The following is a 23,327-nucleotide window of genomic DNA, read 5'->3' on the forward strand; positions in this document are numbered from 1 at the left end:
CCCCCTGATGCAGCTTCATCTCCCTTTTTTTGTGTCCTAAATATATATGCTCATACAGACTACATTTTTTTCAAAATACCTATGGGATGCTTTGCTTCCTATCTTGTTAAAACATTAAATCTTAGATCCTTTCTGCCTCCTTAAAACTAGTGGCTGGAGAATAATTCCCTATGAACAGTGTACAGTTCACAGATGGAAATTTGTGGTTGCTCAGTGACTGCCAAAGTTCACTTGATTCAGTGGTTTGTGCAAGATAGAGGAGAGTACAGCTACAGGAGTAATAACATTGCAGATAACTTGGCTATTATTGTCTCATCTCTGCTAAAGAAGATATTACTTGTGCCCAGCAGTTGCTGCTCCTGTTCTTTCCGTGCACTGACAGTCTTTCCTGTCTGCTGTGATCTTTGTGGAGTTTTCTTTGACTCACTGTGGAGCCAAAGGGACATCGTCAGAAACCAGATTAAGTGTTCTGTAAAGATAAAAACATTGCAGTGCATAAAATTGTTTATTTGCTTTGTTGCTGTGAATCAGTTTGTGGAACCACTACACAGGGTTAGGAGAGGGAAGTGAAACAAATAATGTTGGTCTTTAGTGGTCTGTCTTTGGCTTTGTGGAGATTGAAGTCATTGAGGTCGCTGCTGTGTTGAAATGCGGTGGAGAATCTGGGAAGGGTTTGGGAGGAGAGGTATTTGTGTGTGAAAAGCATGAAGAGGACAAATTTTCTTGAAGAGAACAATCAAAGAGCTTTAAAGGTAGCTGGAAACATAAGGAAGCTGAGGAAGGAACTCTATGCCTAGAAGATAAATTAAGATTTTTACTCCTGGATACTGGTAATTTTCTAATAGCTCAGAGGTGTCCTTGAGGAAGGAGTCAAATTAGAGACAGAATAGGATGATACTGGAGGACAAAACAGACTGTCAAGTCTTGTATGTGGACATTTAGATCTACAAATAAGTTATCTTTTAATTACAAATAGGTTGAATTCTGTGTTGGTTTTAGGAGGAGAGTACATTACTATGGGGTAGATAAAACAGAATAAGGAAAAATAAGGGAGCAAAACCAGACCAAGTGGGTGACTTGCAGCTGGTTGGGCAAAGTCTAAAAGGGAGTTGTTTTCTACCACAAAAAGTGTTAAATTAAAAATTTAAATATTGTCACTTTACTGAAAACCTTTCCCATGTGGAAAAAGGTAGAGAAGTTTCAAAAGCTGTGAAAAATCCCCCTCCCCTCTGATTTTTTTTCCCTGAGCAGATGTACTTGTTTGGATTTGTTTTATTTTTAAGAAACCATTTTGTAAGATCCATAGATTTTTAAGTTTTTCTTTTACATAAAGACAAATTAAAGCACAGATCTTAAATCCAAACCATGTTTAATGTTTAATCTCCTTTTGACCACTTCAGAAGCTTTCAGCATTTTATCCCTATTAGAAGGAGACTAATTGGTCTTTTAAGAAGTGTTACAACTGGTTGGGCTCAAGTTTGGCATAGAGAGTTCTTGTCACCACTTGCTTCCTAAGTAATTGATGAATGAAGTAAATCAGTAAGTAACCTGTGGAAACAAATACTGGCAAGGTGTGCCTGGAAATGGCTCTTGGTGTAAGGGAGAAGAAATGATCCCATGTTTGGATTGTCCTGTCTGCATTACTTGTAGCAGCTAATGAGCAAATGAGAGGCTCTTTATCTGTCCTCTGGGATTGTCTTCCAACATTAAATCAAATCACAGTGCCATGCATTTGTACTCTGAATTTTGCACACGTGGGTGGTTCTATTGAAAATCAGTGAGAGAACTTGTGTGTAACGTCTGCAAGTGTTTGCATTATTGATGCCTCAGCAATTAAAACAATATTTTTCTAGCATTTGGTGCTTTCTTGATGCTGTGTGTAAGTCCCATGGCATTACACAATTATTTCAACTAGTGTTTTAAGGGGTGCTACCGATATAACTTCCCAGAGTAGGGAAAGGTCATTACTACTGCCCTTGGAAATTAAAAGTAGCTTTTGCCTTCTCAGAAAACATCTTCAGTTAAATCAATAAGTGCATGGGTTTCACACTCTAGAAGCAGTCTAATGAGCAATTTGCCTTTTCATAAAAAACTTGCCATGATATCATTCCCATTTTGTTAATTATCACTGTTTTTACAAATTGTCCCAAATCATGACTAATTCCATAAAAATGTTCAGAGCAGGTGTGATTCTGGGGAAAGCTGTTGTTTTCCACTCAGTCTGGGCAGAGATGGTGGGACAGCCTGACTTAGCAGATTCTGTGTTAACCATAAAATCAGGGCTTGGAGGCAGTGCCATTCATCTTATGGAACACCATAAAAGCAGTTCATGTTCTTGTTGATTTATTTTTTTTTTCCTCCATGGTATGGAGTGTGTTTCAGGTAAATGTCTGTGACTTTTTTCTGGTTTTCATGTTGAAATTAAAGTATTTTACTTCTTCCCCCCCCCCCCCCCCCCCCCCATCTAATTTATTACACCTTGGATGAAAACTTAAGAGAAACTGTGCAGAGATTATTTGAACTTCTTATGTTACTTTATCTCCGAGATTTTTTTTGTGGAAATCTTTTGGTGGCCCTTATGTGTGTGGAAAATTAAGTATCCAAGGTGAATAAAGTTTGGGAAACAGTAGAAATCCAGTTTTAAGTGCATAATATATAAGCCTGGGCTTTCTTCTGGTACTGACTTTGTCCCTATAGTATATATTTGTTTGAAAGAGAAAGAAGAAAAACAACTAGCAAAGTAATAAACTCAACTCTATACATCACTTGGCTCTGGAATTCTTATAGATCAATTGTTTTCTTTAAGAAACAAACCCACAACTTTCTGTGTGTTATGTATGTATTGAGCAATATCTATATATTTTACTTCAGCTGAGAGCTGGCTCGGCTGCCCTGTGATGCACATACCCTGAGGACATAAATGCTTTTCACTAGTTCCTCCCACACACTTTTTATTTTCCAGGGAAGCACTTTCTAATTCTAGATCTGGATCCTGCTAGTGTTTTGAATCACTCAACACACTTTCCAGCACTCACTTATTTTTGCTATTAAATATATATTATCACTAATAAAGGTTCATTTTGTTATGCTTTAACCATCCTCCTCCAAAATAACAAATCCATATAACTTGTGAAATTTTTAGTTTGCTTTCATGGGACCAACAGGATTTCAGGCAACTTCTCTGTTTTGAGTTCAAATATAAGTTTCTGTCTTCTACAAACTTCTGTGTTTTGTTTTAGGGTAGGTTTTTTTACGTTCTTTTCCTAAGGACTTCCAACTAAATAATCTGCACTTGTAAAATAGGATCTGTACTGCAGGTGGTTAACTTGTCTTCATAATATGAATATCAGTTAATTTGCTCTTAAGTTTTTTGGATGTTAGACTACTTTGATATTAGTTAAGAAAATACCTTAATGAATTTTAAATATTTGTTTCAGATTTCATGTTTCATCCTGTGTTGAGCACCTGCTGCTGAGAGCTGGAAAGTCTACTTAGGGTATGTACAACAGCTAATGATTTCAATTTCACACTGAGTTTTATTCTGGGTAAAGCAGGTCAGGATGAGATTTTGTTGTTGTTTCCTTGTAATTATTGTTGAAAATCCTGATTGTTAAACAGTGGGTGTTAAAAAAGAATTTCTTGGTTTGTTTTTTTCCCTGAGCCTCCTGGAATTGGCTTTTCTCTGACAGCTTGTTCGTGGTCCTTCCATTCAGCCCGAGGGTACAGAGGTGGGCAGACCTGTGGAGCAATCAGTTTGTTGTTTGGAGTTTACAAGGTGTTTATTCACCTACCAAAGCCATTTGGCTGAAAATTGTCTGAGCAATCCTGTGTGCTGCCTTTTGGAGCAAAATACTACTAATAATTCTCCATTATCATGTTCTGCTTTTCTGTAGTACAGAAGAAATGGGTCTTAATAAAACAAAATCTTTGCTGTAGGGGTGCATGGTCTAATCTAAAGAAGTTTAGCTGAAAGCAGGAATAAAGAAGTTACAGCCACAGAATTCTTTGTATTATATTAATTTATTAATTTATTTCTAGTTTGCATATTTTTGATTCCTTGTGACACTCCTCCCCCACCCTGTCTCCAGGGTCAATGGTTATTTTTGAAAATTTCATTTTTACTTCTCAGTGTAGTTGGTATTTCTGACTTCTGCCTTTACTACTGCTCTATATATGGATGTTTGACTATTCTTACATTTGATTATCTCTAGAATAACTTGTTGGATCCTTATTTTTTCTTTGTGGTTTGGTTTCTCCCACCTTTCTGCAACCTTCCCTGTGGCTGGTGGTTTGAGAGCCTGTATTAAATATTTTTTTTCTGTCGCTTAGGCTTTGGCAGGTAACAAAATTCATCTCCTGCTACTTCAGGAGCACTTTTGAATCTAACTTGTGGATGTAGTTACCCTTATTTAAAACTTTGGTATCACCTGGTTTAGTCTCAATGTTCGTGCCTGGACTGTGATACACTTGAGAACAAAGGAGATGTGGCTGCTTGCATTTCACATGGAGCAGGCCCCTAATGGGACTTCAGGCTGTGATCCATAATATATGTATTTTCATCTTCAGGGATCAGCAGAGGGTCACTTAATCTAAATTTGCATGGACGGATATCTTTATTCTTCAGTAGCTTACTTCTGAATATCGTCAGCCTTTCTTAAACTTCAGTTTTCAAGTTTATGATGAATATTTCCTTCTCCTCTCCAATTTCTCCCTTCCCTTTTCTGATATGGGATAGTGTTTGTTTATATTATGCAGTTAGTTTTTTCCAAGGAATTTCATCTACTCTTACTACTCCAGAGAAAAAGTTTGAATGTCTTAAAAAAATAGTAGTCTTCTGTTTTGTCATGTAAGTTGGAAAAAACCCAAAGTATTTCAGTTGGAACCAGTACTGATATTTTTATCAGTTAAAATCAAAATCTGTAGCCTTATGCCTCATGTTAATTCTGACTTATGATTCAGATGGAAACCCAGACACTTGAAAAATATTTCCTGGACATGGAAAACTAATAGTGTGGGAAATCCAAAAAAGAAGGGCAGTGGTGTGGGAGCAAAACATTTTATCATATATAAAGGCCTGCAAATCAGATCTGTGATTTCAGGGGGTTTTTAATGCTTCCTTTAATTTTGTTTGACCTTTTGAAAGGAACAGCTCTGACTGTCGTGATGTCACAAGCAAAAAAGTGCACTTGTACGTTTTGTGAACTGAAGCCATTTGCTCCCTGGAATATGTGGTTCCAGTGAGTCATATCCTGGTAAAACCATGACAACAAAGTATTTATTAGTTTGTTAGGTAAATATCTTGCAGTACCTGCCTAGATAAGACTTTATAGAAAACCAGCCCAGTGAATAACAAGGCTGTGAAATATGAAGTAGAGTGAGAGGAAACAGTGAAAAATCTTAAATGTAGATTGCAAGTACTTCTGACTTGTCAGGTTTATATTGAAGTCTGAATTCTTTTTTATTTCTTGCTGGGGATTTGGTAAGAGGAAGGGATTAGTGCTGCTTGCTCTTTGAAAGTGGTATTGTATGTGCAAACACTGCAAAGACATTTCCAGTGGAAGTGACAAAAAAATGTACTGCGTCTCTTAGTCATTCAGTTGCTTTATAAACTCTTACTTCTTGTACGTACTGCAAAAAGTCAAGCTGTTATTTGTACCATGATAGTCTTTTCATCGTGTGATCACATACTTTGTTCCTCAGACTCACGACCTGTTTGCTCCAGTCCCCTTGTCTGTTCACGACAGTATTCAAGCCTTCCTCTTCCAGGATGGAGTTTTCAAGTGTGCTGTGGTAGTGCTGCCTTCACCTATTCATCCTATGGTTTTTAGTGTTTGTACTGGATGGATTCACAGAATTTAGGATGAAAGGTTTCAGTTTTGGGTCTGGGCTCAGACAGACATACCTGTTTTTGTTGTAACATTTAAAATTTACCCTCAGAGCAGATCTCTCACTGATTTGACCAGCACTGAAATCAATGGGCAGTTCTGTATTTAACTCACCAGTTATCAAGGCCATGAAAGAAAAGCAGGAAACTTGACAAACTGACTCTGCTAACATCATCCAGAATCCCTGAATGCCTGGAGAAAGGAGGCTTGGGGGACCTTATTGCTCTCTACAGCTCCCGGACAGGAGGCTGTAGGCAGGTGGGGATCAGGCTCTTCTTCCAGGATACAAGGCACAGGACAAGAGGAAATGGCCTCCAGTTGCTCCAGGGGAGATTTAGATTGGATACTAGGAAAAAATGCTTTCACCAGAAGGATGGTTAAGCATTGGAACAGGCTGCCCAGGGAACTGTTTGAGTCCCTGTCTCTGGAAATACTGAAAAGATATGTAGATGTGACACTTGGTGACATGGTTTAATGGTAGGCTTGGCAGTGCTGGGTTGATGCTTAGACTCAATGATCTTAGAGGTCTTTTCCAACCAATGTAAGACTACGATTCTCAGAATGAGTGCAGAAGACACAAATCATACAATAGGAAGGGATTATGAGTAGGAGTTCTGTTTAGTTTTATAATTTTGACTTACTCTTCAGGCCAGTGTTTGAGCATGGTATTAGTGCAGGCATTGTGTAGTTAAAAATGTGTAATTTTACATGTACTTATTGTGTGATTTCAAACAAATCACAGCCATTGACAATAGGTGCTGCCTGCTGGCCTTCCACCTAAGGAGCAGCTTCCAAAGGATGTTCTCTGGATTGTATCTCTACTGCAAGTGACTTCAGGTGCTTTCCAACTTTATGGTTTTATTACAGGTGGAATTAAACTAGTATTGGATGAGAAACCTTGTTGTATCTAGCATAACTCTTGTTTAAATGCAGTATTGTAGATGGAGAAATTAATGTCCCTTTTTATAACTTTTTAGTAGTTTTAGCAGTTAGAACTTTAGTGAGCTAGAACTTACTTCTTAGTAGTTAGAACTACTTCCCTAGTGAAATCTCAGATCTGGGTTCTTGTCTGTTTTGGATGTTATGCATTTAATTTTGTTTTAATACATTCAGGGCTTTTCTCTTGACATAAAATCTGTTTCAAAAGATTTCAGTTGGCACTTCAAGGTGTAAAGAACAACCACTGTTCTCAAGTGTAAAGCTAATTAATGGATGTTGCTCCTTGCCAGGAAGACCTACATGCTTATAGCTCCTCCTGGCTTCTGGAAGTGGAATTTTGCTGAGCTTTCTGACTAGTTTATTATTCTGGACTTCTGGGTCATTGCAGAAGGATTTACTTTGCCATCAAGGTTATAATAAACTTCAGCTTCTTCCAGGGAGGCTGGGCTTGAACTGGCAAGTTCAGTACAGAACATGCTCTTCTCTCAGGCTGGGCCCTTCCAAGGGCTCTGTGCTCTGTCTGTGCTGACAGGCACCACCAGGGTTTTCAAAGCAATGAGCTTGGATGTAAGGAACACAAATCACTCTGTGTGGTGCCTGATGCCTTTCTGAGCCCTTTGCTTGGCACAGCTGATATTCCTCAGCCTGTCCCCAGAGCAACTGTTGTCTCTTACAGGGGACTGAGTGGGCTTGGGGAAATAAATTTCAATGTTTGGGGTATTGTCCTGCATTGTCTCATCCCTCCATAGAGTTCAGTAAAACTTCAGCCTGTCTGGATTATCTCGGAATATGTTGTGAGATAGAATGAAGTAGAGCTTCAGTTTCCCCTCTGGAGGTGCCAAAGGTCTTGTGTGTCCCAAACAAAATATTTGTTTTGGTTGTTAGCCCATTTGCAAATGTGAATAGGGAAACATCAAGCAGAAAACAGTCTGACTCTGTAAATAGTACTGCTCTGTAATGCAGCTTGGATGGGCCTGGAGCAGCACATTCTGATGATGCCAGGGATAGCCATGCAGTGCTGCTGCTGCTGCTCCTTCCAGTGTTTAAATGGCAGGTTTAAGTCATGATATTCTAGTTATTATTTGAGGTAAAGCTTGTAGCTCTGTTTCTTTGATAACACTTAGCTTGCTCAGTGGTAATGTATAATTGGCCTTTGATTCTTCGTCTTGGTTAATGGGTTGAGTTCTGCACTGGCTGTTGTTTACTGTAGGAAATACACAAAAATGTTTAATGCTGGCCTAGGAAAGTTTCTAAAAACAGCAGGATATTCTGAATCTTTGAACAAGACAATTCTTACACAAAATAAACAGTGATAATGTTCTCCTCACTGCTAGGTGGTAGATTTCTTAACTATCCACTATGTCCTGGATACTTAGTGAATCAACTCCCTATCAACCTTGCTTGTCCAAATATACCTTGGTGTGGTAAGAAAAAAACTTGAAGAGAATTTTCTGAAAACATAAAAAGACCAAAATTCAAACCAGATGGTTTCAAGTATTTTCAAGGCTTAAAAATTTCCATTTTTTTACTTAAAAACTGAGCAAAGATTTCCAGGCTTCCTGTTCTCTTTATGGCAATGTTGGTAACTGGTGTAGCATTCGAGTTGTAGTGTGGGGCAGGCTGTAATGAGTGTCCTTCTAGAGAAGGAACACTAAGGGATACAAATGTACTGACATGTCATAAAATACTTGGATAAAAAAGAAAGGCCAACTTGATAGGCAGCAGGACCAGCAAGTGCCAGCCCAGGGGTTGCCAAGGTTGGTTTTTCTGTGCTGTGTTAAGGGAAGGATCTGGGTTATTTCCTGGCAGACATTCATAGAGAGCTTCCTCTGAAGGGAAGTAGGCTCAAGTGCACTTCCTGACACGTGTTTTAATTAGCAGTGCCTGGGAGGCAGGGAATTTCATGCCTGGCATTTTAGCCTAGCCCTTATCAGCACTGTACAAAGTGAAACCATTACTTGTCTCCCTCATTTTTGGCACACTGTGTTCACAAGTACTCACAAAATACTGCTTTTTATTTTATTTTCCCCTTTATCTCAGTAGTCTTGATAAAATCACAAAATACTCTGAGTTTGAAGAAACCCACAAGAATCATTGAGTCCAACTCTAAAGTGAATGTCCCACATGGGGACCAAATCCACAACCTTGATTTTATCAGCATCAAACCTTGAACAACTGAGCCAACAGTCCTTGTTCACTTTTGCTTTGCTGAACGCTCCCTGTTTTCTATGGTATTGTTGTCTTGCTTGTAATCTCATTTTGTTTATGCAGAGTTGGTTATTCTTTCCTAATTTTAAAGCTGGTGGGAAATCATGGGATGATGTTGGAAGCCTCTGATGTGACTCCTTTCCTTCTCATGTGTTTCTAAGACAAATCAGTTATATGCAAATACTGAGTGTAAAACCTTTTAAATCAGTCTGACTCCCCTTTGTGCTTAGATTCTTGTAGATAATTTGCTTTGGTTATTCTCTGCTCCTTTGAGATGTTGCATCAGTCTTCCTGATGCATCACAATTCCTTAGATGCCAATTTCTATTGCAACTATTGTGTTTTTGAAATAATGCAGTGTTTTCATGTGCTTGAGTTTCATTAAATCCATTTTCAATAACAACAACTAGCAAAAATAGTGACTTATTTTTTATGCTTTTGTGTACTACCCACACATACTGCTGTCTTTAGTGTAGACTAGGTGACTGTGAGAAGTTACACAATTTCTTTTATTTCTTTCTGACCAGCAGCTGTGTATCAGTACGCTCTTTTCCAGGTGAGAAGTAAAGCAGACAACGTGAATTCCCTGTCAAGAGTTCAGACAAATGCAGCTTGGGCATCATTTTTTTAGTAAGGAGGATGAGGAGTACACAAAGAGGCAGTAAGAGCCTGTAACTGCACCTGAAAATGAATGCATTAAAGGAGATGAAATCTTCTGTACCAAGAGGGAACCTTGATCACCTGGCAGGAGTTAATAGCTGTTCCAGGTGCCCTTTAACAACAAGTGGAAAGCTTATTGTTAGCAGTCCACTCCCAGCTGTGTTATGGAAGGTTCAGTCTTTAAATTGCTAACCAGGTTTCCCATTAAAAAAAAAAAAAGGTCATTTCTTATTTTAGGGTTTAGATGGTGCAGAGTAAAAGGGCACATAAAAAGTCACGGTTGTCAACAGGACTCCAAGTTTGGCATTCCAGGTTATTTTTGTAAGTATTGTAAGCAGGTGGCTGTGTTGTCATTTCCCTCTTTCAGGATCAGTCTACTTAGCTGAACTTTTAGGGGAGGATGGTAAAAGCTTGGCAGAATTGTAGAGAGTTTTAAGGTCCAAAGGAATCGGGACAACTGTAATAATGGAATTCTTCCTTCAGCGTATTCCTTTATTTGAAATGATCTCTGTTAAGGGCAATATCCAAAAGGAGTGGTAGTCTTTTTCTAATAGTAAAAATACATGAATGTTATATTTCCTTCTGTTTCTGAAAGGATTTTTGTGGTTTTTTGCTAGTAGTAATATTCCTGGTAGTCTAAACTGTATTGTATCATAGTTAATTCAGACAGAACAATTCAGGCTGTAATCCTATGCCTTTAATGTGACTGATGCTGACTCTTTAAATCTCTCTACATATAAATTTGCATTGGACTCTTAATATGGTGAATAATTTACCTTAGAAGCCTCTGCATAATTATTTTTGGTTTGGAAAAAATCCCAAGCAAGCAGGATTTTAATTTGCATCTCCTTTTTGTGTAGTGTTAGGAGCTCTGTATGAATCCTTCTTTGATACCTTAAAAAAAATTTCCTATGCATAGGATGTGTTTGTATCCAGTTTGAACCTTGTGCTTCTACTCTATGCTAAATCCTAAACAAGTGTGGCCCTAAATGAAGGTGGTAAATGAACAGTGACTTCTGCATCCTTTTGGAAGAGTTTTTTTTGGTGACTTTGTTTTCAATTCAAGGCCCACTTTTCCAGGAGATCTTGTAGTCATGTAAGTATTCAATGAAGAATAAAACATTTGGTGTTAATCGTGAAATCTGGGCTTCAGTTCAAAGTGTTCCTCTTGATAAGGTCTGAAGAGAAGCCAAGCCAAAGCTACCTGGAAGATTTTCTTTGGGGTGTATGTGTGTATAAACATATGTGGTGTGAAACTTCCACCAGCTACTCTTCAGCTTTTTGAAGGGAAGGGTTAAGTAAGAACTCCACAATAAATCCAGAGTTAGAGTGACATAAAAATCACTGAATCTTGATATTAATATAAGGAATTGGTGGTTTTGGTGTTACTTTTGATGATAAACAGCTTTGAAGACAAAACCTAATGCAGCTCTCTCCAGGTAAAGGAGAAAGAAGGACATAAGGGAAACAGTAATTTACATTGCTTAATATCCTGATGGTCTCTGTATTCATATATCCATATGTCCAGAGAATGCTGCATTATCTGTATACCAGGAGTGTGAGAAATAGAGGTCAGAAGATGCCAATTTGGCTTTTCTGACTAAAACACCCATTAAAGAATCAAAGAGAATTTGTGATTGTTACATTCAGGGTAGCATCACACATTTAAAAAGTAGCTGAAATGTTAATGCAGAGTTGATTTTACTGTTGGTATCTAATGCTTTTCTGATGTAAGTTCTGCATTTCCTAATTTTGGGAAGGTGTGGAAGCACAGAGGTGGGGAAGGAGTGTTGTACTCAACTGGATGTCTCTACAAAGTCACTTCATTCAAATTCCTCACCTGTTTTATATTTTTAAAGAAAATGTTTAATCCTGCAGTTTGCATCTGTGAAATAATAAATAACTGTGAAATAATGTCAGAAAATCCTACGATTTCTGTATAATTTTAATGAGTTAGATAGAGTTAAAATTAGTTGCTTTAGTATGTACCTCTTTTATTCTGTTTTTTAAAAAATAATTTTTCAAGATAAATTACTGAGCCTGTGGTCATTTGAAAAGCAGTTTCCAGATAGGACATAGAGTTTGGCTGCAGGGCTAAATTTTTTCTAGTTAATTCTAGAAGGTTACAGAAACTGAACAAAAGGCTGGTTGCTTTTGGAGAGGTAGAGTTACTGTTCTTCTCAGGCCTGTTAAGTGGCAGCAATGTAGAATTTCTGCACATTGGCCCAATTCAGTTAGTCCTGGTTTTCATGTTTTAAAGCATCTATGTTTTCTCAGTGGCTGATCCGAGGGCTAACTGATGTCGCACACAGTCTGTCCAGGAAATCCTGGTAACTTTGCATTTTCTTATTTTACAGTTCTCTCACATAATTAAAATTGCCTAAAATGTGTTTTGAAGCAAGGACATGTTTTGATCTACCCACTGTATCTCAGATTTCTGAAGAATACAGAAATTTGAAGGAGGGATGGAATCAGGGATGTGAACAGCTCAAGGACAAGAAAACCTTTCCAGTACTACGATATTCCTTTTGGTAGAAAGAAATATGCAGGAGAAACATGGTCTTGGATGATCCAAATAATGATACACATGAACCATTTGTAACTTAAATGGGTTGGTTGTTCACAAATTTTTGTTAAAATCAGGAGGCATTAAAAGAAGTTATGTCGAAATATTAATCTCTAATTGCTGAAGCTGCTGGTGTAGTGCATGTTGGAATTTATTTCATTTTGTGGTTTTAATATATACTTGTACATAGCTTCTGATACATTTTTAACTCCTACACAGACTGCAAATTAAATATTGATTTGTGCATTGCTGGGTTTTGAGCTTCAAAACACTTATGACTTGTGGTTAATTGATCTCCAACTCCAAACTAACACATGGAGGTTCTGGGACCAAAACATCTGAATTATAAATTACTGTGTGTTCTACACACATGGTTCATGTATTTAACCAGTTTTACAAACTTAATATTAACTAGATTTTTTGTGCAATTTGCTCTTCAAAATGCCTGTAAATGTGAAAAGCAAATAAGAATAGAAAAAAAAAGAAGCAACTGCTGGCAAGTTTTTTAATGTAAAGATAATTTTAATTGCATGTAAAATCTTTGAAAATTCTGCATTCTTACCATTGATGTTGTCCCTCTCATGTCATTCAGTTTCCGCAAAGACCCCAAAAGTCCTAGATTTTTCTGGAGCTTTCAGTCACAAATACCAGTATTTAGGCAATTCTCAGGGCTGCCAATCCATCCCAGGAGGGTTCCCCAAATAGGTTTCCAGTCACTTAGTCTCACAACTAATATACAGGAATTAAATAAATTTCATAATTTGTCATGTTTTTCTTGAATTAGAGGATTTTGTCCCTAAAAATAAATTTTTGTGGCTGCTGTCTGAGGCCATATGAGTTGCTTTTAATATTTTATGCTACTTAAAAGGGTTTGGGTTTATTTTCATTTGGTTCTTAATAATGTTAGAGTTGGCCAGAGGACAACAGATGTAGCTCCATCCACCAGCAGTTTATAAGGAGACAAGTGTATCCATTCATTATCTGTTTGAAAGGGAGCATCATTGAAACTTTTGTGTGGGGAAAAAAGTCTGTATTTGCTTATCCTCACTGGAAAAACCCAACATATTTGCATTTTGAATGATTGTAGTTTTAGGATTTGGAATAGAGGCCAAGGAGACAATGGGGAGTCAAATCCTCTGGAACTTTTAAGTCCTGGAAGAATAAAGTCAGTCCTTTGTTTCTCAGTATGTCTTAGTATTTTTGTGCTTTGAGGAAGATATGAAGGAGTTGGAATTCTATGATATTAGTATTAACTTCTACAAAAGCCAGACTTTACAGAAGTAGACATTTTGGTTGTAAGACACTTCAGAAAGGTGAAACTCAGCAGTCTTTGCATGCACTCTTGCTTTGGCAAGAGTTTTTGAGTTGAGTTGGGGCAAAGTCACCACCCAACCTCTAAGCTGCATTTCGTGATCTTTGGAACAGTGTCTAATTAATTTGCAGACTTTAAATTTTAGAGCTGTAGGTAATTACCAACCTGTTGACATTGTCTAATGTCTATAGACAGATGTGACAATGTCTTCATTAGAAATGTGGGAAATAGCCAAAATCCTTTTTGGTTTTGCTTTTTGTGAGGTGAACTAAACGAGTGTTAGCTGCTACACTGTAGTCATACATCACTGGGTCATTAGTGTCTGTGCTCTCTCTTATTTTTGACCAGATGTTGCCCTTGTTCCCAGCACAGAAAGTCCCTTGGACAGGATGAAACCACTGCAAGTCACCACCCTGACATCTCTCTATGGCTGTGTTATTAATGGCAGTATTGGCTGCTGTTACCTCGGTTTCCTAAATAACAAGGCTTGTGCTGCTTGCCATCTCTCTGTTATCCTCTCCCCCATATATTTTTTGGCCATGAACTGGTTTCTACCAAACTCTGCAAGGGGCAGAAGCTTTGAACCACAGCTGAACTGAGCTGCTGATTTCAGGCTGCCAACAGCAGCATTCACACCCAGGATCATGGAATCATTTAGGTTGGAAAAGACCTCTGAGATCATCAGTTGCAGAGGTCTTTTCCAACCTAGATTATTCTGTGATCTCCCCTTGGATGTCCCCCAGACTTGGGACATTTGGACCTTTGAACCATCCAGAGCACTGTGAAGGAGGGGTTGGGGGTTCAGGTGAGTTTCAGAACTGTGCTGGCTTCGGATAAAGGGGCACAGTGATGCTGGCGGTGCCTTCTCCTTGCTCAGCGGTGTTCTGAACACTGCCATGGTGTTCAGTATAGGGTTGTGTGGTAAATAATGCTTTCTTAATCTATTCAGAAAAGCTTCACAAATTTAAGTTTGGTGTTTCTTAGCAATGTATTGAAATATTTTCAGAAGGTAAAATTGCGTTGGTGGTGAGGCATTGGCAGAGGTTGCTCAGAGAACCTGTGGCTGCCCCATCCCTGGAAGTGTTCAAGGCCAGGTTTGATGGGGCTTGGAGCAATCTGGTCTAGGGGAAGGTGTCCTTACCTGTGGTGGACAGGTTGGAACTTAGGTGACCTTTAAGGGTGCCTTGCAGCCCAAACCACTCTTTTGATTCCAGCCTTACTGGGTTACTGGGGAATGCTTTAGGCACCTGACAGACCTAATCCACCCAGATGTTCTGAAGGGACCTCAGGAGTTCAGAGGTCAGAGTTGCCTAGTTGACCCCAAATTCTTCTAGAGGATTTCTGTGGTTTTTGTCTTGGCTATGGTGACATACTTCATAGGTTTTCTTAGGGCGTTATGACTTTTGTTACTCTGTGATTCAGGAATTGGGGAAAAGGGACATAAGTGGATTTAGTTAAATTGCATTGATGTGCCAGCAGAGTTAACATCCCTGTCACTTCAGTGAATATAATTCTTTTTGGTCCTTTGAGCTTCCTGTGGTTTGCTCTGAGCTTTCAGTGTCCTGTTACTAAGAACTTGTGCATTTCTTCTTCTTCTTCTGCAGCAGACAAATACTAGTAGAAATTATTCCAGCTCCAGTTCTGTGACAAGTTGTTTGCATATGCAGCCTGAAATTCCTTTGTACTGTCACAAATGCTTAGTTTGCAGGATGACGAAGTAAATATTAACTGAATCAGAGCTGACACTGGTATAAGTACACACTGCAGTACTCTAATTTGATCTCTTTCTTCATATCAGTGAAAAAGATGTGTTCAGAAGTTCCTGAAATACCTGAAATACAGCCATCCTTGTGCAGTACCTGCCTGATTTTGTGGCAGAATTACTTTAATGTATTTAAGCAAATTTAAGTTTGTGTCCACTCTAAACCTGATTAGTTCTTTAAGGGATTGAAAATGAGTCTCTTTAATAATTACCAGAAATTTGGATAAGGTTTTTAATTTGGACCGTTTTCTTTCTCATTTATGCCTCAAGCGTGAACTCACAGGGTGAGTCTTACAGTAGGTTCAGGAGCAATTTGGAGAGGGAAGACTGGGGAACTGGAGACCTTGATGAACGGAATGTTTTTTCAGTATTTTAATTTAAAATTTTTAATAAACATTGCATATGTATTCTGCACATTATGAGATGTAGAAGATACAGTTACAATGTATGATAAATAATTTAGCGTGCTGGGGTACCTGACACTTCATACATGATAAATTGAAAATTAGATTATAGAGTAATTAAAAAAATGTTCACCTTCTTCCTGTTACTGAGGTTAGAAGTGCATGAAACAACTGTCAGTTCTGCTCTGGATCATCATTGTGACCAAGTTCAGCTCTTTGTTCTCACTCTGGTGGGATTCACTGGCATCTGACTGTCCAAATTGGATCAGAAACAGAGAAAGCTGGAGAGATTTCTTTTAGTTTATCTTCCCTGTTTTCATGTGTAATGAATGACCAGAAATGGAAAAGCTTTTTAGAGAAAAGTCTCATATAATATATCATTTTTTGAAATAACAAAAGAGGTGAGCTGATGTATTTTCATTCTCGTGAAATGGTGGGGCAAGGAATAAACTGCAGTATCAGTGAAGAATTTTGAAAGCTTAACAGTGTTTTTCTTGGTTTAGGCTTTATTACTCTTGCTGTCCTTTCTTATGGATTATATTGTGGTACAAAAGATTTATGTTTTTCTGCCTCCCAGCACTCATTGCTGAGGCAAAAGCCACATTTATACTGTACACTTCTTTGTGTCTTGAATTTTTATCTTTGTGCAGAAAATACTTTTCACTGAGTCCAGCCTACACAGGACTGTACTAAATACCCTTATATAATTAGGATATTTGTGGCTCTTTTCTGTCTATTCTTAAATGACTGTATCATGATTTCCTTTATGCTCCAGCTAGCTTGGTTTGCTGATAAGGAATTGTTATCTATCAGCAGGGTAGGTATTCACCATTAGTATTACGTTTTATATATCAACAAAACAAGTTGAAGTGAGATGTAATTGTACAAGTGTATACACTACGTAATCCCTTGACATAAATGGAAAAAGCTGTTTCTGAAATGTTTGTACTTTTCAAATGAAGCAACACTGTTTCTTAACATCAGCAGGAATAATATATTTCAGACTGTTTTAACAGTAGATGCATTTTGCATTTGATTTTTCTAAGTCATGACTAGGTACAAAATCATAGCTTTAAAATCCATTTCAAATAAACTTGTAATACTCTACTTAAATACTTACAAGGCAAGTCAGAGTTTCTAAGGGACTTAGTGATTCTTAGCTAAGAAAGTAATGAATATGCTTTGTGAGCAGCACACCGCCAGGACTCCTCTCCCTGCCACTGCCCGTAAAATTGGCTTGTTAGTTATTTATGAGGAAAATTGGTTTGACAGCCCTGAAGGCAGAAGTGTTCTATTCATGGTACAAGTTGTGCCATGGTGCTCTAGCTCTGGCCATGGGATGAGAGCAGCTGCTTCTTGGAGAATCAGCTCCAGCCCTGGGACCATTTGGGTGCCTCCTGCTCTGGGAGTGAACTGTGGCTGTGTCTCCTGTAACTTGAGTTACCTTGGAGCTTCCAACAGTCTATAGAGACCTCAAAACATATTTATTTGTCAGCTTTCTGTCACTGTCTTTTCACCTCCTGTGGATAATCTAACTAGATGAAACTGAATTTTGAGTAGGGGTGTAATCTGTTTGTTATTTCATCCTGGACCTAGAACATGTTCTATTCTAACCTGAGCCTTTATCCAGCCTGGGTTTGGCCAGAAGCCTACACAGGAGAAGTTGTCTTTGCTGTCCTTGTTCCTTCTCCCTACTGTCTGTGGAGTTTGTCAGCGTGGTACAAAATAGTATTTTAGAAAATCTGACTTCAAAAATCACAGTCATGCCTTGTGTAGGAAGCGTGACTTGGGTTAGCTGCTGGGGGGTAATTGCAGCATTAACTAAAACCCACAGCTTTTAGACTTAGAGTTTATAGCATATCTAATATTTATCTGCCACCCAATATGTAATGAATCTTAAATCTTTCTGCAAGTATTTCTGGTGGTCTTAATCTGTTTCATGCCAGAGGCAGGGAGAAATAATGCTTTCAATTTTGTCAAATTAAGTTTTTACTGTGCATTAAATTGATTAAATAGGGCAGCAGATTAAGGCGAAAAATGCTATCTTAAATTGCAATTCAGGGCTGATAGAATCTTAATGATGCCAAGCTTGAAATTTTTCAGTGAGTTTGTGGAAATGAGAATCCATTAATCACACACGCTTGACTTTGCACGGTGCCGAATTGGAAACAAACTCTTCCCCCTGTTGCCTTTGCCCAGATGAGAAATGGCCGAGCTGGGAAGGAGCAGCCAAGGGGATATGGGAGCTGCACGTGTGCTGTGCTCTGTCAAACCAACTGGGTCTCCTGTTTGATCAGGTTCTTGCAGAGAACAGACGTGTTTGGGGTTTCCTGTTACAGCAGCACCGCTGTCTTTGCGCCGCTCTCCGACGGCGACACGACAGAACCAATTAGGAGAAGAAAGCCCACCTCATATTGTGTGCTGCAGTTCTTCTGTCTGCACTCTTGTTCCCCCACAGCCCCCTCTTACCTTCATAATCTACTGTTGTCAGTCTCCTCTTTGGGTTTCTTTGGCCTGACGTACATGTGTATTTTTCTTTTCTTTTTTTTTATTCTTCCCATAGTTCCTCCCTGCCTCACTTGTCATCATTTTTTGCTGTCTTAATTCATTCTCAGTCTATTTTCAATCTGGAAAACTTTATAAAAGGGAACAGAGAAAGCAGAGGAGAAGCTAGGGAAAAGTTTTTTCTCTATTTCTGCTGGTGCATCAACATTGTGGTCTGAGGAGGGAACCAGCCTAACACAACTACTGCTAACGTACAACATATTAAGAAAAAAATTTGTCAGTTTAGATGAGTACATAATATTGTTCTGCAATGTCTCTTCTGCTTTTTCCTGATTTGTTTTCTTCTGTTGCCCCTAAACTCCTGTTTACCCTCTGAGGTAGCTCTGTGTCTTTTTGGCTTATGAAAAACCTGTATATTGTTGTGAAATGACAGAAATAACATGTGGTTTTATCTCTGCTAATTCTCATTGCCTCATGTGTGCTCTGGTGTTTGACAAATAATTTACATGCTTCTTGAATCAATGTTTCTTTGTAATCCAGAGATTTTAGAAATCTTTTTCAGACTTTTTATTAAAACCTCCCTACAGCAGAATGACACTCAGCAGCATGGTGTGTCTCCAAACACTACAGTAGTTGGAAGTGGTGTAATCTGTGTAAGACTTGTGGAAACACCCAGGTGACATTAAAGGAATTGTTCCCATGCATACAGTGGTGAATTTTCTGGACTTTCTCTATCACAGTGAGTGTCCTTAGTTCTCTTATTTCTTATATGGCTAAGATCCAAAAAATGTCATGTCTTCACTGCAGAACTGATTTCAGCCTCTGTAGCTCTGGCTGTAAATGCCCATTTGTTGTTGTGAAGGGGTGTTGTGCTTCACTTTGAGAACAAGCTCCAGCTGAAGCAAATATTTTTCTCCATCCAGGTGTCACAGCTGGGCTAAGAAAACCCCAGTATTCTCATTACAAATAAATTTAGTCTTATTTATTGAAGGAGGTTTCTGTACAGAGCAAAACTTGTACAGCTGCTGTCAAACTCTCTCTGAACACTTTGGAGTAATCCCATTGTAAGCAATAAAACATGGTATTTCTTAGGCACTATGTCAGTCTTTTCATGGATTGAAGTGTTAACCTCCCCCTCCCCCCCCCCCTTTTTATGTGAGTTTTTTGGTTTTGTTTTAGGTGTGTTTTTTTGTTTTAGGTAAGAAAAATGAGTGTGCAAAGGTGATAATCATCTGTTAAACTTCTGACAAACTACTTCATGTGTGTTCTTTACTGGAAAGTTCTTAAATATTTTGTCCTCACTCTGTGTGAATTATTTTCAACCTTCTTTCACTCATCTGTAACTTCAAATAAGAAAAATTTAAAACTTTAATTCCAGCTCCTGAAAAACTGCTGTAACAATGGAATTCATGTGTGGTGTGGGCCAGAACCATGGAAACAGCATAATTTTACAGTGGTGAAGCATGAAAGGAAGTGACTCGCCCAACTTTCTAAGAATTTGTGTTTTAACAAAAAACACTCAAAACTTGCAAAATACTGTTCAAATATTCCAAAAAAAGAAACTTTGGGTGGGTATTTTTTGTTACATCATTAATCTGTTATTCTAAATTCTTCTAACTAGTTACTGTTTTAAAACGAAAATCAAACTCCCACTTGACCCCCTCTAAAAAAACCACTCAAGACAACAGTCTTCTTATTTTGTGGTCTGGAGTGTGCAGCTCTGTGTTGAGCTTTTTAATATTTTGCCTGAAGTAATTCCTTCTCATTCTCTTCCCTTCTGGTTGTGCCCTTGGCACAACTCATTTCTGTACCTGGAAACACATTTATTTTACATTCTGGAACACCTCCGTGCTCTGAGCTAAGTTCCTTTCATACCAAAGCACAAACCAGCCTTCACTGACATGTAGAGCTAATTTGTATTTCAGTGCAGGAACGACACAATCCTGTCACCTTTTGAAGACGTGGGTGACTTGTGGTGGCACATTGTGTGTCACAAGTCCTTCACGGAAAATGACAAGGGAGCTTCAATCATAGCAAGCAATGTCAAGACAATGTTTCTTGAAAGAAAAACATCCACTAAAGCTATCACTTGGAAGAACAAGCACTCTGTAGTACAAATAGGGGGTAGCTACACACGTGTAGAATACACACCTACAGCTTTCCCTAAGCCTGCCTGAGGGCCTGAATTGTTATGTTCATAAAATGTCACAATATTTCCATCAGGATTATGTGATCACAGATCACAGTGCTGGAGATATTACTGATAGATCTGAACTACTGCCAGCACACACATGTCCCTCCTTAAACATCTTAAATGCTTTTAAAGTTTCCTGGGCTTGTTTAAACACATCTCCTTTTGTGATAAACCATTAAAAGATAAGAATATTCCTGTAATGTGGCTGGCATTCTTAGAACAGTACTTTTGATTGAGTAGGTGTTCTTATAGGTAATGTTTAAGCTCACAGAGCCATGATAGGGAGTTTAAGACCATGAGAATGACAAAATCTTTTTAGTGTGAAAAGGCCTTTAAAATTGGTAGTTCCAGCTGTCAATCCAGCAGTGCCAAGGCCACCACTCAACCATGTTCCCAGCAGCCTCTTCCCGTGTTCTACTGACCTTTCTGTGAAAGAGTTCTTCCTAACCAGGCTAAACTTCCCCTGACACAACTTGAAACCATTTCCCCTTGTCCTATTTGTTACTTGGGAAAGAGACTGACCTCCACTTGCTTCCAATCTTCTGTCAGGGTCTTGTAGAGAGAGAAGATCTCCTCTGAGCCTCCTTTTCTCCAGGCTGAGCCCCACAGCTCCCTCAGCTGCTCCTCCTCAGATTTGTGCTCCAGCCCCTTCCCCAGCTCTGTTCCCTTCTCTGGACATGCTCCAGCCCCTCAATGTCTCGTCATAAGACGCCCAAATCTGAGCATAGGATTTGAGTTGTGGTCTTCCCAATGCCCAGCACAGGGGGCAATCGTAGTGTTGCTGAAACAGGACATGCTGCTAAAAGAGACCAAGGACTGCCCAGCCCAGCACTGGCCCTTGATGGCAGCAGGAAATGTTATTTACATAGAGTTTGCATGCCTGGCCCAGTGGCTGGTGGCACCTCTCTCCACACTTGTCTCTTGCAAGAATTGCAGGGAGCTCAGTGCCAGCCATGAGGATGGCACTCTTACTGGTTTGAACCTAATCTCCAGAAATTTCCTCAAATGCTCCCTAATGCTCCAACTGGCAGGATTTGTAGAATCATGGTGCTGCATTGATTTCCTTTTTCTTTTTAAATTTTTTTTCTCTCTCCTTCCCCTACCCCCTCCACTTGTGCTGTGATCATGTTCACCCTGAGCCTCATGTCCTCCCTGCTGAGGGGGCCCCAGATTTGGTAATCTGGGCTTCCTTGGCAGCTGTTCCATCCCTTGATCACTTCAGCTGCCCAGCTCTAGATATCTCTGCCTCCTTCTGGTGCAGAGACCAGAACTGGACACAAAATGTTGATGATTTTTTGTTTTGCACAGTAATGCGTTTAAATGCCATGTTTTCAGTGCCCTTCCTAATGAGACACAATGTTTTATTGCCTTTGGCATGCTACTCCAGTTTGAGCTGATGATTTCAGAGAAAACAGTGACTCAGCCTTCCTCCCGCAGTTGGAACTGGAGAAAGTGCAAGTGTTACTTGGTTAAGGAGGTATTGCTCAGAATTTTTTCCCCAGATGCATTACATCACAGCCCTGTGTTGAAGTGCAGCTGCTGTCTTAGCAACTTGCTTAATTTTGTGAGATCCTTGTTGGTTTTTTCCCTCCATTGATAGGACTTTTGCTGACCCATGAGAGCTTAATATGACTTGCAGATTTGGGGAGTTCACTTACCAGTGTTGTGATGCTGAATAAAACCAATTATTGGGGAGCTATTCCATCCTCTTCTCTATCCAAACATCTCTTCCCCATAGGCAAAAGGTGCATGTAGTACTTGTGTAGGTACTGAGACTAAATTCTTTATGTGAGTTGCTTAGATACTGCATGTTCTGTAACTCAGTATATAATGAGATTGATCCCACCTGCCCTGAATAATGACTGAGTGATTTCTCTTGCTCTTCTTAATCTCCTTAAATGTAACTTCCACCAGAACCTTTTCATTTAATAGCCTACTGTTCAGTGTGCCTAGTTGAAAATTTGGCTCCTGGTGGCTGTATAGATAGATAACTCAGTGGTCATGCTCAGTGATGTGGTGTAAATGAATTTGAAGTGTCAAGGTGCATACAGAGTTCAGGGCAGAGTTCAGCTGAGATGGAAGAAAACACAGGTGGATTATTCTGATGGTCTTAATCAGGGTTTGTATTTTTTCTATTTCAAAAACTAGCATTTAAGAAGTATAAGCAGAGTGATTTTGAAGGAGTATGAGAGGGGAAGTTGAGATCTGAAACTGTTGAATGATTTTTTTTTTTTATTATTTTGCTGTAGATGCTATAAGCTAAGGAGACTCAATACTGATTTTGTTTTCAAATAGGAAGAGGAAAACAGGTACATACAGAAGAGTGGGGTAGTGAGAGGAATGTGACAGTGAACTGCCAACAAATGGAGAAATTATGGAAGTAGATATGAACTGAAGGTGTTCCCGAGGTGTGGGATGAATCAGCTGCTACTTGTAATGGTGTAATACCACTAAGCTTTTGCATATTTAAAGCCACTTGAGGTATGTCTGATGTGGTGATCATCACACCACAGATGTCCTTGTACCTGTTTTATCAACCAAACACTTAACCTGAAAAAAAACTCCTCGTGTTCTTGCAGTATTTCAGTTGGCTCTCTCATTTTTCCTTTCTAAATTTTGTGTGCCTTTTGTGTTTCAGAGGCAGCAGCTTGCCTTAGAATTACTGAGTGGTTAAAGAGAACTTCTCAAAAGCACAGCACAGGCTGTGCACGTTGCAGGGTGTCACAGCGGTTCATTGTCGGCTGCTTGCTCGTTAACCTTTTCAGCAGACAGAAATGAGAGCATTAAATCATTACTGCTGATACAGCTGAAGCAAAGATTTAAACCAAGATAATAAGGGACTCCAGTACAACGTGGATCTCCTGTGAAGCAGGGCTGTAAACAGAAGATGTGT

General features: G+C 39.0%; 1 protein-coding gene across 2 annotated transcripts in view; it reads left to right on the forward strand.

The window, feature by feature from the left end:
• PTK2 (protein tyrosine kinase 2) overlaps nt 1-23,327 on the forward strand; it is a 187,770-nt gene that overhangs the window by 12,080 nt on the left and 152,363 nt on the right. For both annotated transcript variants that reach the window (XM_077781884.1, XM_077781887.1), the window contains exon 2: nt 3,438-3,496. The gene's annotated coding sequence lies outside the window, so the exon portion shown is untranslated. The remainder of the gene's footprint in view (nt 1-3,437; nt 3,497-23,327) is intronic.

Source organism: Lonchura striata, chromosome 1 (genome assembly GCF_046129695.1).
Source record: "Lonchura striata isolate bLonStr1 chromosome 1, bLonStr1.mat, whole genome shotgun sequence".
Classification (NCBI taxonomy): domain Eukaryota; kingdom Metazoa; phylum Chordata; class Aves; order Passeriformes; family Estrildidae; genus Lonchura; species Lonchura striata.